Source organism: Chaetodon auriga, chromosome 15 (genome assembly GCF_051107435.1).
Source record: "Chaetodon auriga isolate fChaAug3 chromosome 15, fChaAug3.hap1, whole genome shotgun sequence".
NCBI lineage: Eukaryota > Metazoa > Chordata > Actinopteri > Chaetodontiformes > Chaetodontidae > Chaetodon > Chaetodon auriga.
The window spans coordinates 11,928,596-11,942,500 of NC_135088.1; positions in this window are offsets into that span (position 1 = coordinate 11,928,596).

The window sequence follows — 13,905 nt, forward strand, 5'->3', positions numbered from 1 at the left end:
CCCAGCTCTCCAGCTAAACGCTCTGTACAGGCTTGTTATTACTTGTTTAATGGCTGCACACTATACGTACTGCTTTCCCACCCTTCCTCAATCTCTGCAGGTGATTTCTCTGAAGTGGAATATTTTTACACTTTTCTGGGTTTCAGTCATTTGGAAAATGAAAAGCAATTACTGAGGTGTGTGGGTTCCTAATAGATGTGACAGAGGCCAAATGGATGTCAGTCAAGGTTTGGAATTAAATTGCAACTATTGAGCTATTTGTCTCAGCCAGGAGGATTGTACTGAGGACCGCAGCTATGAGTTTTTTTATCGATTAATGAGCTCCGAAGTTTGAGAAAACATAACTGATGCTGTCGCTCAACTCGGTTTGAGATTACTACACATTTCTAACAGAAATCTGTCGTTAAAAATTTGGGTTTTACCTGGTAGGTAGGGTCTAATGGAAGACTCTCTTTCTGGAGGTTGACCCTTACAAGTCAGGATATTTCAGTCTCTGCTACACATATGATTTTATTTTACTCTGTTTATTTAGTTTCCCAACTTCATGAAAGTACAATTCTAAATTGCTGGCATATCCCTTGAAACAATCCATTTCTTATCAAATAGTCGCTGATTAAGTTACCGTTGATCGACAAATGGATTAATCTACAACCCCGAGTCCACACACGTTTCAACGCTGTGTAACATGTAAATGAAACAGAATGTGATCATTTGGTAATCCTTGTTGAGGTATACTCAATTGAAAACAGTACAAAGGCAACGAGTTTGATGTTTTACCTCTTCAACTTCTCGTTTCAAACAAGTTGGGACAGGAGCAGCAAAAGACTGGGAAAGTTGTGGAATGCTCCAAAAACAGCTGTCTCACAATTCACAGGTAAACAGGTTCATTGGTAACGGTTGATAGTATCATGTTGGGTGTGAAAGGGGCGTCCTGGAAAGGCGAGCTTCACCACTTTGTGAACGCATGATTGTATTAAGGATATTACTGCGTGGGCTTTGTAAAACAGCATTCTGTTTTTATTAATGTTTTACTATTCTACTAATTGTTTCAGTTGTAATATATCACCACAGGTTTGCATGATTTAGGCTACGCTTTCTTGAGAGTTTAGTACTCACGGCTTGGTGACTGCGTGCACACAGATGCGTGCTTTGAAACGCACGTGGGAACCTGATTCTGCACTCTGGCCTCAATGATCCTCCTCTGGTATATTGGTGCTCACTCCTGTGTGACCCCCTTCTATTCTCTGGGGTGAGAGTTCAGCTTCCGATACACCGTCTACCACTGACATTGTGGGTATATTTTAGAGACAAGGAGCCATAGGTCAGGGGTGAGATGCCATAAATGGTGCCTTTCCTATGAGACATGGTTAGTTGGTAGACAGGCTAATTACAAGGCCCCTGTGACCTAACCTCTGCCCCCTGAGCTCCGTATCATGTGATCATGAGAATGGAGCCCCTGAACACCTCGTTGCTCTTAAATTTGACAGCTAATTTCTCTTTTCTGCTGTTCATTTTATCCTGTTACATTTATACTGCTAGCATTGTTTTATAATCAAATCTCTCGTTTACTACTTGTTTTGGCAAGAAAGTGGAAAGAAGAAATATTCAAGTGTTTGCATTCTGCATCATGTTTCTGAAAATGGTTCAGTAGCCTTTCAGCCCAGTAGACCAGCCTCAGCAGGCTGTAGGATGCCGCTGTGCAGGCTTTGCAGAGCTGACTCCAGATGGATTCAAAGGCCTATTTAAGAAATTGCAACCCCCCTCTCATCCATGGTCAAACAGCAGTTTGGGGTCTGACCTTTGAACTCAGTGACCTGCTATCCCGACCATAACTCTCACTTTTACTCAAGAAGGTGCTTTTTTTCTCTTAAGGATGATTGTCTATAGGATTTCCGACACTGATTTGTAGATTGCTGCATGAACGGAGGCAGGGAGATGAACATGATTGGATGTTTGGCAGCTGAGTATCTTGCCAGACACTGACCTTGTGTGACATTCCAGAGATGCCTCTGTGTCTAACTCCTGAGTGGTCAATGGCAGGAATATCACATATGAGGAGAGCAAACAAGTGATGCCATAGTATCTCTCGTGAACAAAATCCAATCCATCTCAGCTGTTTCAAGATGTACATTTCATGTGCTTTGCTTATGAGCAAACTGTACACTTTGAATATTTCATTTTTTAATAGCCATTTTCATAGAGATTTTACACAGTATTATGCTTGTTATAGGCTTTGTAAATTTGTTTTGGATGTGACTTTCAGTTTCTCAGAAACAAAACTAGTGCTCTGCTGTGACGATAGCGGCTCTGTGAGGTTGTGCTTGTGCTAAATGCTAACTTCAGCATGCTAGCATAACCACAAGTACAGTGATCCAAAGTGGTGGACTGATTTTGAAAATAAAAATAAATAAATAAAAAAGCTACAGACTAATGGATAATGAAAATAATCATCTCTAAAAATCATCCAAATGTATAAATTCAAAGCATATAAATACACGGTAGTGTTTATGACATCTGTGTGAAGGTGACCATAATCCTGTGATAAATAATACACATGTATTGGTAGTCATCTCCATATTTTACATCTGTAAATGGCACATTTTCTCCCATGTATGATTCTTACAGATTGTTTACAGAAATGATCCGTGTGTTGAAGTGCCCCCTCTCTCATCCTCTCCCCCCTCCATCTCTTTGTTCCCCCAGAGTCCGTTCATGCAGATTTTTCCCTGCAGACAGACTCTGGATTCCATATGTAAATTCATTCCCCATTAAAATGTTATCAAAGCAAATATTTAGGCAGTTACAGAAAGAGGAAGTGGTGAAGAGAAGAAACCAGTTTGCCTGAATGTTGTCAGCTTAAATCATGGGGAGAACAGGGAGTAGAAAAGGGTGTGTCCCAGTCCATAGGTGCTATACAATCTGTTCTGGTCTGATCACTGAACCAGTAGGACGGATTAGTCTTTGCTCACACCAACCTACAGCAAGTATGTATGTTTGCACATATTCTTATCTATAGGTCACCTCTCTGAATGGGCACGGCATGCAGCTTTCATGCTTTTGCAACTATTTTCTTTCTTGAGAGTTGATCCAGTGCACGCACTGTATGTATGTGTGTGTATGTGTTTGTGAGTTTTCAATTTAAGACTCTCGTACGTATGTGTGAGATGTGCTGCTCAGGTGTGAAGTGTTCTGTGGTTCCCAGCAGAATGAAGACCACTACACACCCTCTCTTGTCTAGGAGGGGTGGAAGACTCGGGGGGGAAGGGAGAAACACAGGAGAACAGGAAGAAGGAGGGAATGAAAGAGAGAGAGAGGGTCACTGACGCTCCTCTTCATCTCACAGAGAATAGAAATTTGACATTGTGCATGGCCGCACTAGAAGGCATCACAGATCGTCCTCTCTCTCACTCTTTAGTCCACTTTTCTGATTTCTTTTTTTTCTCCCCCTCTGCTCTTTCTTCATTTTCCTGTCTGTCCGCTACCGATAATGGAGAGAGTCTGGGCTCTGACCCCACACTCTTCGAGATGAAGGAGGAAATTACTGTGCTAATATGCGCATATTTTGCATTCTTTTGAATTACCCAGTCTGAAATTATACACTTCACCCCATGTTTTGCTTAATTATTCATATACTTGCGAAAAGATTCTGGAAAGTAATATGTCCAGGGAATCTGAACTGTAAGGAGAAGACTAGGGCTGCGTCTGTTGGCTGTTTTCTCAATTCATTGTTTGGTCTGTAAAATCTCAGAATGAACACGAGTTGACATGTTCATTTCAAGGGTTCAAAGCTCAGAGGTTTTTTAATTTACAATCATCGAAAACAAAAACAATCAGCAAATCTTCACATTTGAGAAGCTGGAACCAGCAGCCTTTGGTTATTTTTGTCAATTTACTATTTAATTAACTGACTATTCATTTAAACTGCAGAGATAACCCAGCTTGATGTGACCAAACAGTTACAAACCATCCTCTTCCAAAGGCTTGATATAAATGGATTTCCTCCTCTTTTCCCATTTTTGAACCAGAAATGTAACCTGATCATCTGCAACCCCAACTCCAAAATCGTTGGGACGCTGTGTAAAACATAAATAAAAAGAGAACGCAATCATCGTTTTCTGTGTTTGCAAAATGTTCACAAGCCCATGCAGTAATATCCTTTATACGGTCATAGCTTACATTAACCCAAGGAACCCCGCTTTGGATATAACACAACAAGCTCATGCATGCATGCATCTATTTACGTAAGCCATAACACTGTAATTGTATAATTGCCTTTAATTTGTAGGCAGACTGAACACATAATGGATACTCTACGTTTCCTCCTAAACTTCCCCTTTGTTCCCCCACACATGTTGGGTGGTGACCATTATTCACAGCCGGTCTTGGTGTTTAATGCTATCGTATGAATTACTTGCGGTGCCCCCAGTCTCGTTTGTTGTGGACAGCAATTAACCTGTTTTAATCAGGGCGGTGTCGCTGGAGGAGGTGAGACAACAACACCTACAATTACAGAGAGAAGGTTAGATGCAGCGATTATGTGCCACCAGCTCAGCTCGATAGCAGTAACAGTTGACTCTGCTACATTGAGCCTTTTGTGAGATCTGTGACTAAGCAAATATTGGCAAGCATGTTTAATCTACTTCCCGAATGCTGCCTTTGGAGCGTTATCTGTAGGTAATCGTTTTATTACAGCTGTTTTCTGACTGTGATTTTTTTATATGATGAGCTCACTCCTTAAATATTTGTCTCTTTTTATCTTTGCTCGTGTGCAGCTTGTATGAAGAGTTCATGTGCAGGAACAAATAAACACCATTCATGAAATTAATAGACCTACACTGATTGATATTCCCTTGAAAGCACAAAAAAAAGAGATATCTTATCAAAACAACCCGACACCCGTTTGATTGTATTCCCTCGAGTGCACTCACACAAAAAACATGATTTATGAAAACAACTAACAACAGTGGTATCTGTTTTTGCAAATGAACCCTTTGTATGCTCACTGGATTAATTACTGTGATTAATTTTCTTTGGGGTCTTAATGTTGATCTTTCACTGGTGATACTTTCTTTCTTCCTGGCCTGAAGCACAATACATCTAATTTGACTGCTGCTCTGTTCTTTTGTGGAAGCAGTTTTACTGTAATAATTCATTTTTACAACACTTTTGGTCTAACTGTTTATGGAATCTCATCATTGTCTGAATTGTAATTGCTATCATTGAACATGTCAGCCGGTACTGTTCACAGCTTTCTAATTGCTTCCAGTCAAAAATTCTGCTGTCTCAAACCTTTGTTGTGTCTAGCTTACTGAACTGCACAGTGAGGGCAGAATGAAAGTGATACATTTACTGTGTGGGATGTGTTTAAAACAACTAGTTTATTGGTAGTTTTAGGGGTAGGTTTGAAATTAGGATAACATTAGGATGAAGGTTAAACTTAAACTTGTGGTCCTGAAGCTTCGATCACACATTGATGCCCTTTACTAGGATCAATAGCTGCCATTAACTGTGACCACGAAGCCGGTTTCATGCTTCAGTTGTGGCTCAGATCTTCAGTTGAACCAAGTCTGTTGAAAACAACAATGAGGGACGAGGTCATCAGGAGGTTGGAAACCCACCTGAATGTTATAGGTGCCATTATCTAAAGAGGAACAAACAGTTTGTGTTCAATGAGATGGGGGAACAGCTTTTCTTCTGCTTCACCTCTCCCTCCTAAAGGTCACCTCTATTCTTCTCTTATGACCCAGAGCCATGGATTGGATACCTGTGTGTGCGTGTGTGTGTGTGTGTGCGTGTGTGTGTGTGTGTGTGTGTGTGTGTGTGTGCGCGTGTGTGTGTGTGTGTGTGTGTGTGTGCGTGTGTGTGTGTGTGTGTGTGCGCGTGTGTGTGTGTTGGGGGGGGGGTCCTCTCTGTTTATGATGTTGCATAATTGAGACATATGACCAGTGTTCGGTATTCAATCCTCTAACTGAAAATCAATTCATTAATCCACTAATTCAATAGCAGACAGGATGTTCAAATGCCACAGTAATTACAGAGAAAGCTAATTTGACAAACGCAAACAATACCGATTGATTATCTCCTGAAAACCTATAGTGCAGGTCAATGTTAATGAAGGCAGCACAGAATGAAACAATAGATTAGTACTAAACATGTCATCAAGAAGGCAACCAACAAATGAATTCATCTGAGAGAGCACTAGCATCAATATCATACAGGTTTTGGTCAGAAGATCTGCACAATGATTGCACTGCATTATAATTTATTTCAAGAGGAGTAATCCTACACGATTTGGGAAGATGATATATCTTCAATCAAGGCAATATATGCTTGTTGCAGCACGTCACTTGTTTCAAGCTTTTTTGTCCTGAATTATCTTCATAGATATTTTGACCTCTTACTGAGATTTTGTTCCTGGTTCTGAGTATCTTAATGCCTGAAACTATCATTTCCAGAATTACAAAACTGCTTGTAGAAGTCAGAATTGCTTTGTATCCAGTATGTGGGATTCACTGAAATAAAACCCTTCGCTAGCTTGGCATCATCTTACAACCCCACCAAAGTCCCACCCCTCTCTGCCTCTCCTCCTCTGCCTCTTTCTGGCTTGTTTGCGCTTCTAATTATTTGAGCTTACCAGCTAACACAGCCTAAACCTACTGGAGCGCTGATGTGTTAGCAGGGTCACACCAGTCCAAATCTGCCACAGACACGAGAGAGCAGCTACACGCAACGACCCTTGATTTTGCTGACGTACACAGAAAGCTTCAGAGGTGGAGGGTGCAGTGGGGTGTCGGGTGTCCTCACCTGACACCCCACTGCACAACATCTTCCATTCCTGCAGCCTAAAGGACTTACAGTGCAGTGCGTGTTTGAGTATGGTTGAACATTTTTTATTTTAGTGTAGTCCTCATGTTTTAGGTTCAACGGTCTAATTATTAATATTTCTGTGCTATATTTCTGCACAAGTCAATTACCAGCACTTGTGTTTGTGTGTGTCTGCATGTATATATATATATATATATATACTACATATCATTCCTGGTTTGTGTGTTTTGTTTGCATGTTGTGTGGATGTTTGCGTAAATGCACGTGTTTGTGTGACTGTGTGTGTCTTGTTTCTGTCTCTGTGCATCTCTCTCGGTGGGTGGTAACTGTTAAACTCTTCCATTTGGTGGGATTACTCCTCCAGTCAGTCCTGTGGGAGCAGCCATCAGCCCGTCATCTTTGAGAGGAACACTATACCTTCTGATGCTCTAATCCCCCCCCTCCCCTCCTTTTCCCACACTCAACCTCTTAACCTCATCTCCCGTTTTTCCCCTCCCTCCCTCCCTCCTCTTTTTTTTTTGCTAGCGCTGTCAACTTTCAGCTGAGGTGGCTGAAGCTCCGTAGACGCAGTGGCGGTTGTGTTAAATGCTGTGATGTTACAGCTCCGTCTGACAAGTTCAATATCAAGAAGCTGCTGTTATATATTCTTCAGGGAAGAAACTGTCAGCTTTGGGTTACGAAGGTGTTATTTAAAACTGGTAAATTTCAAACTGATGAAAAAAAGCTAAAGCCAGAAAAGTATTGAATGTTTGTGTTTCACAGCATCCATTGTTCATCACAGAAGGTGCCACACAGTCTGAAATATATGTTATATTCAATGCTGTCATACTGTCTCTGACTGTGTCCAGTCCTGTATGTGGAAACCAGAGAGCTGCTGAAATGGGCCGAGATGACATAAATCTGAGATGGCTGTGTGTTACAGACAGTGAATGATGTCGTGAGACAGCCACAACTGGCGGACAAGAAAGGGTCTAATTCTGTCTCTGCTGCTTGACCTGGAAACAACCCACATACGAAGATTTCTTAAATGAGCAGGAAGTGCGAGAGATTATGTGTGTGCATGTAGTGGAGGGGGTAAAGAGGGCGAGAAAAAGAACATTTTGACTCCATGAGAGAGCCTACAGCCACGCTAGCAGCTGCATGAGGCTGTATTTAAGCACAGCGGTGCTTTGAGTTAAATGCTAATGTCAGCGTGCTAACTTGCTCGCAGTGATAACAGGTTGAACTTTGTGGACACTGAAGATGACAGGATTAAATTAAAACACAACAGCGCAGTTATTAAACATAACCTGTGTCAGATCGATTGATCACTTTGGTCCAGAATGAAAGATCTCAACAACTATTGGATGAATTGCCTTGAAATTTTGTACAGATGTTTGTGATTTCCTGAGGATGATTGCTCGTCATTTTGATGATCCCCTGACTGACTCTCATCAACATAGATAGAAGCTTTGTTTCTGGGAATCCCTGTTCAGTCATTCAACATCATCAGCGAAATAGAGCAAATCTTGTTTACTTGTAATTATATTAGTGTTAACTTCTTTTTAATGTGACTTATAATTACACGGTGATGCTTAATTTGCCACTTCAATCATTGAAATGTGGGAAATCAGTATTTAGGTGATTAAATAGAGTCTTTCTGGTCTACTATGAACAGAGAGTAGACTATGCAGACGTGCATTTCAGGATTTCAGATTTTCATTTTCCGGAAATATGAGGATAATAGTGGAACTGCCACAGTGTGTGACTACCGATCTGCATTTATTCTAGTGTATCCCAGATTTCCATTATTGCTGCAGAGCGAACACTTGGTATCTTTGTGTTTGACTTCTTACACATGATATCAGAGCTAAGGCCAGCACTTTTTACAGGATGCCATGTCAAAATCCATTTTCATCCTTGTCCAAGAGTCTCTGATGAGCAGTGAAATCTTTTGGTGTGTGAGGCTGCAGCCTTGTGAGGGTTTGAGCATGCTTTAATAACGAAAGAGCTGTGTGTGTGTGTGTGTGTGTGTGTGCTTTCGTGTGTCCATAGAGGCCGGGTTACTGGGCTGTGTGAGTAATGAAATGGGCTGTGCAGTTTGCGCTCATGAGTTTGTGACAAGGTCAGGATGTTGTTGTGTGGTGTGTGTGTGTGTGTGTGTGTGTGTGTGTGTGTGTGTGTGTGTGTGTGTGTGTGTGTGTGTGTGTGTGTGTGTGTGTGTGGCTGTCTGAGCACTGCTACAGCCTTATCCGTCTCGTCCCTCAGACGACTGCCTCACATCACTGTCCTCCACTCACAAACACACATTTGAGTCCTTTTTGCTTCCATTCTTCATTAAGTTCTTTACAAATGATAGTCAGAGAGCGGAGGCAAGCCGGCATGAAACTGAAGAGACACATACACTGTACCATGTACTCGTATCCCAGATAATCATCTTTACATGCAACGCCCTAATTAATGCTGCTCCCTGTTTACATTGATGGGGATTATGATTGGTGAGTATGATACACTGCATTTACTCCACTTATTTGGAGGATGCCAGCATGTATGGAGGACAGATAAGTCTTTATATCTGATACTTTGTCTTGCTGATTATATCTGATTCGCTGTGATGCTCATTATGCATGCTAAGACATGGCTCTTTGTCAGCCCATATTCTCATTGTCTTCTCCATTGCAGTTATTCGGTGTTTAAAGAAATATGTTGTCTTCACCTTCAAACAATACAGTGCATTAATTGGCGAGTCTCAGAGGTGCTTGTAGGTGCATTTTCTTACCTTTTGACAGAGCCAGGCCAGCTGTTTCCCCCCACCTGCAGTCCTCGTGCTAAGTTAAGCTAAGGTAACTGTAGCTGGCTGCTGGCCATAGAGTGGAATCAATCTTCTCATCTAACTCTTGCCAAGAAAGCGGATGAAGCATTATTTTCTAAAACGTTGAACTTCCTTTAACTTGTTTGTGCGTAGAGATTGAAACTTAAAGGCCCTGCTCACCCATAGTAAACCCACGCTGGTGATTCTCTGTATGCGTTGAGAGTCTGTATTTGATTGACACCTTCAGGACTCCTCCCTGAGCTTTGATGCATCTATCAGGACGTGCAAATTGTACCTTTATCATTCTAATCAGTGCATCAGTTGTGCTTTACCTATACCTTGTCAATACTTTATCAGTCACTTCCTTTCTAACGGCAAGACTCAGATCCTCTCATATGTCTCCACTGCACCCATCTGATTTCACTCTGTGACAATGCATGATCTGTGGTGATCAGACAGCAAAGCTCAGAATCAGACACACTGATGATATAAATGACCCACTCTGATTTTTTTTTTTTTTTGTCTGGCCTGAAGGACATGTTTCTCTGTACTGCTCGAGCATATTAAGCCATGTGAGTGTAGTGGTGGTTTAGGAGCATCATTGTAAGAGTGAGCAAAGTAAACAGTACAATAAACAATGTTCCTATTTGCTAACTGCAGGTAATGAGCTCACCTCCCCCATATGAATATAAATTAGATTCATGGCTTTGGGCTAATGTGGCATAAATGTGTGCTGTATGACCTTGCAGTCTAAGGACGAAAATACACTGGCTCGTTCGCAATTTACTGTTGACTTGCTTGTTTTTTGTCCATCTTTTGTCATCGGACCAGTAGGATGTTTGCAGCTGTTATTTAAGCACACAGTTTTACATGCATCACAATCCAAAAATTCAAGTAAAAAAATCTAATATTGGCTCAGACAAAGCCTTTGACTCCATGACCCGTTTTCTGTGTGTATGTGAATGTGCAGGTGAGGGTGAGGGGCCGTGGCGGAGGCCGGGTCCACGTGTGATCTGTCACACTTGATGATTGAAATAATTGACGTCCCCCCTATCACTTCCAACCCGAGCTGCCCATCACAGCGTTACATCTGATGCATGTCATCGTCTCTTTCTGTTGATCATGAAGGGATGCAGTCTAACACCTGATGCCCGCTTATTCTCCAGTGCGAGGGCCTGTCAGTCACATCTGTCAGTCACATCTGTCATCACTATTAATAAGTGCTGTTGTGTATACCTGTCCAATTTATTTTTCTGCCTGAAGTGTGCCGATGCGTCTGTATGTGTGCATTCAACACATGCTTAGTGTGCATACCAGTGCATGTGCATATATACTGGTGTCCCACACTAATGGAAATTGTAATAGCACTAGACAGGGATTAGGTGATATGACCCTAAGCAGTGGAACTAGCAACTGCTGCTGTGACTCTAAGAGAAAGGTAGCAGGCCAGAAGGGATGCACTATTGTGGCCCAGCAGCACATACATTATTCATTAGTTGTACTCGCATGGCTGGTGATAATGATTTTATCAAATCTGGCAAGGTGGCTGCTTGGGTGGGGGGAAACTGGCATCCTGAATGTGTATGTGTGCATATCATATCTATCTTTTTTTTTGTCCCTTTTCCAATACAGTATGTTCATGAATTTCAATATGATATGTTTAGCAAGAGAAATGGCAGGAGGCGTGAAATGGGAAACCAATCTCACCCCATCAGCTCTTAACTGATATGGCCACCCCCCCCACCCACACATACACACTGCGATAGGGCCTGATAAGGATTGAAAAGGTGGAGTCTATTGTGCTGAAAGGCCAGCTCAGGTGTGTGGGGAGACAGGCGAACAAAGCCAGCCGTACTTAACAGCGCTGCTGCCAAATAATCTGTTTACGCAACGGAAAAACGCAACTGGTGAGTGGCCTTCGATATCCATTTAATCCAGACTGTCCTAACTGCCAGCTGCATAGCTCAGAACAAACAGTGTTCACATTACAAAAGCAGCGCGCCAACCGATGAGCGCAGACAGAGCAAAACAAGCAAACAAAAAGAAACCCCAGCCGTCCTGATGTTTCTCCGGCCCTCCTCTCTGCTTACATAACATCCTCCACCTGCTGTCGGTATTACCTCCTCTGTATTCTGCTTGTGCCAACATGCCATCACTGCTTTGAGTTGCCCTTAAACTACAAACCAGTTCCTCCCCATTTCTTGCATAATTGCATTATAGCCCAATAACGCTGTGTTTGGGTAGGAGTGTGGGAACTGCTTGTCTAAGTCCCTGTTCATCCTCCTGGATTGGTTATTTCCTGTTTCAGCCGCCTCCTAGCAGGACACGACCTTCTCTAGCTAATTTGTTAGATAACACAGAGAGAAACAAACCGTGGGGGGGGGGGGGGGGGCAGACAGAAAGGAAGGAAGGGGATAGACTGGCAAGAGAATGATGTTTTGATGAGCAGACAGGTGCTAGGAGACAGTCAGGCGGCATATGTACACATCCATACACACATACTCTACACAAAAGAATAGTAATAGGCGAGAAGCTATGCAGTGGTATTGTCTGAGTTAGGTGCTGAAATGTCATCATATGCCTGGGGGTAACAAGCTGCGAATGTGTGTGTGCTGTGCGTGCACCAGTGCTCTGTTGTGTTGGCGACTTTGTGCTTGTGACTGTCTGCCCTCTCTCTCCTGTTGAGCCTGTGTCAGGTCCTTTTGTTGAGTATATCTGTTACCCTCCCCTGCCCTTTGTCCCGACATGTTTGCCTCTATAAATGTTAAATACTCCCAAACACTGGTTATTTCAGGAGCTTCACAGTGCAGCAGACAGAGATAATGGGAAGTCATCAGCCTGTTATGTAACCGTCCCTGTTTTTCTCATAAAATCCCGCAAGCCAAACATTTTGCTAAGTGATTTGATCATCCTGAGAGAGGTTTGCTCTGTCAGAGGATACAGAACAAGTTATCTCCAGAGAGAAAGAAAGCCATTTATCATTGGGGTGTGATCTATCTAATTACTAGCTCCTATGTGGATACAGATATACATTACGCTTTTTGGCAGTAAAGCCAAAATGAGAATTTATCCACACTTCCTGCCTTCTGATCTAGACATTAATGTGCATGAGCTACACAGGGCTGTTTCAAAGGCTCAGCTTCTCAAATTAAATTACGCAGAGTAAATTTTACTCTACAACATGTGTGTGTTAAGAGCCATGTTTCCACTGCGGGAACTTTCCCCAGGGACAAGGAACTTTTAGAGGAACTCATTTCCACAGCAGGGACCAGGGTCTAAATGAAGTTCCGGGGACATTATTTTACCCCCCAACGCGTCCCTGCTTGCTGGGTAGTACTTTCCAAGAGTGCAGGAACTTCTGGAGTTGGAGCTTGCAGTGCTGAACATTGATGATTGGTTGGGTACTCACAGGATTTTCTTTCAGCAAAACCTGCAGCTGCAAACCAGTTTGTTTTTTGTTCATTGTGCTTCATCACATCAACATGGAGTTTCAGAAGGAAGCCTACAAGAGATTGGATGATGATGATCAGGCGTCATCGTTGTTGTGTTGTGCAAAAATTACGTTAAAGACAGCCATTGTTTTTTTTTATACATTAGTGGACTAATTTGCCTGAGTTTCCACCTATAACAAAAAGGAAGCACTTGGATATTTCATTCATCAAAACACAGTGAGAAGAATAGCAAAGTGAAATCCGTGGTAGCAAAACGGACTCATGACTACCATTTAATTTCTACCAATCCAAAGTATGTTGTTTAACACATTTCTCCATAATGTAATTGTCTCAGTTGTGTTGGATTGTTTGGACTTTACACTGTTTGTATTTACGTTTGTCACATGCACCTGTGTTTGCTTGTATTGATGACAAAAGGAAATAGCTAACCACGCTAGTCAAAGGTAACAATACGAAGGTGTGAATTTACCCATATTTTGTGTCTGGAACATAGTGAGCACAGGCATGGACCGTGGACCAGTGAATCATACTGCAGGAGTAGTCTCAGTAGTTTCTGTGCACATCTTGATACGTTTTTGCTATAAACTTGGGTCACTGTTGGAATCCGTAGTAACTGTTGTGAATCCAGTGAAGAGTGAAGGAAGGAGCAGGCTACAAACTTTCCAGAGCCTCCTTTCAAGCCTACAGGTGGTGATTTTTTGATACTCAAAACATTGCAAAATAGTAAAAATAGCAAAAACCACCACATGAGGATTCATTCTTTTTATCCGAAGCCCACGTTACAAAAAGCCTGGTGGGTTGTGCGATAGTAAAGGAAAGATGGGTGGAAAAAAAAAA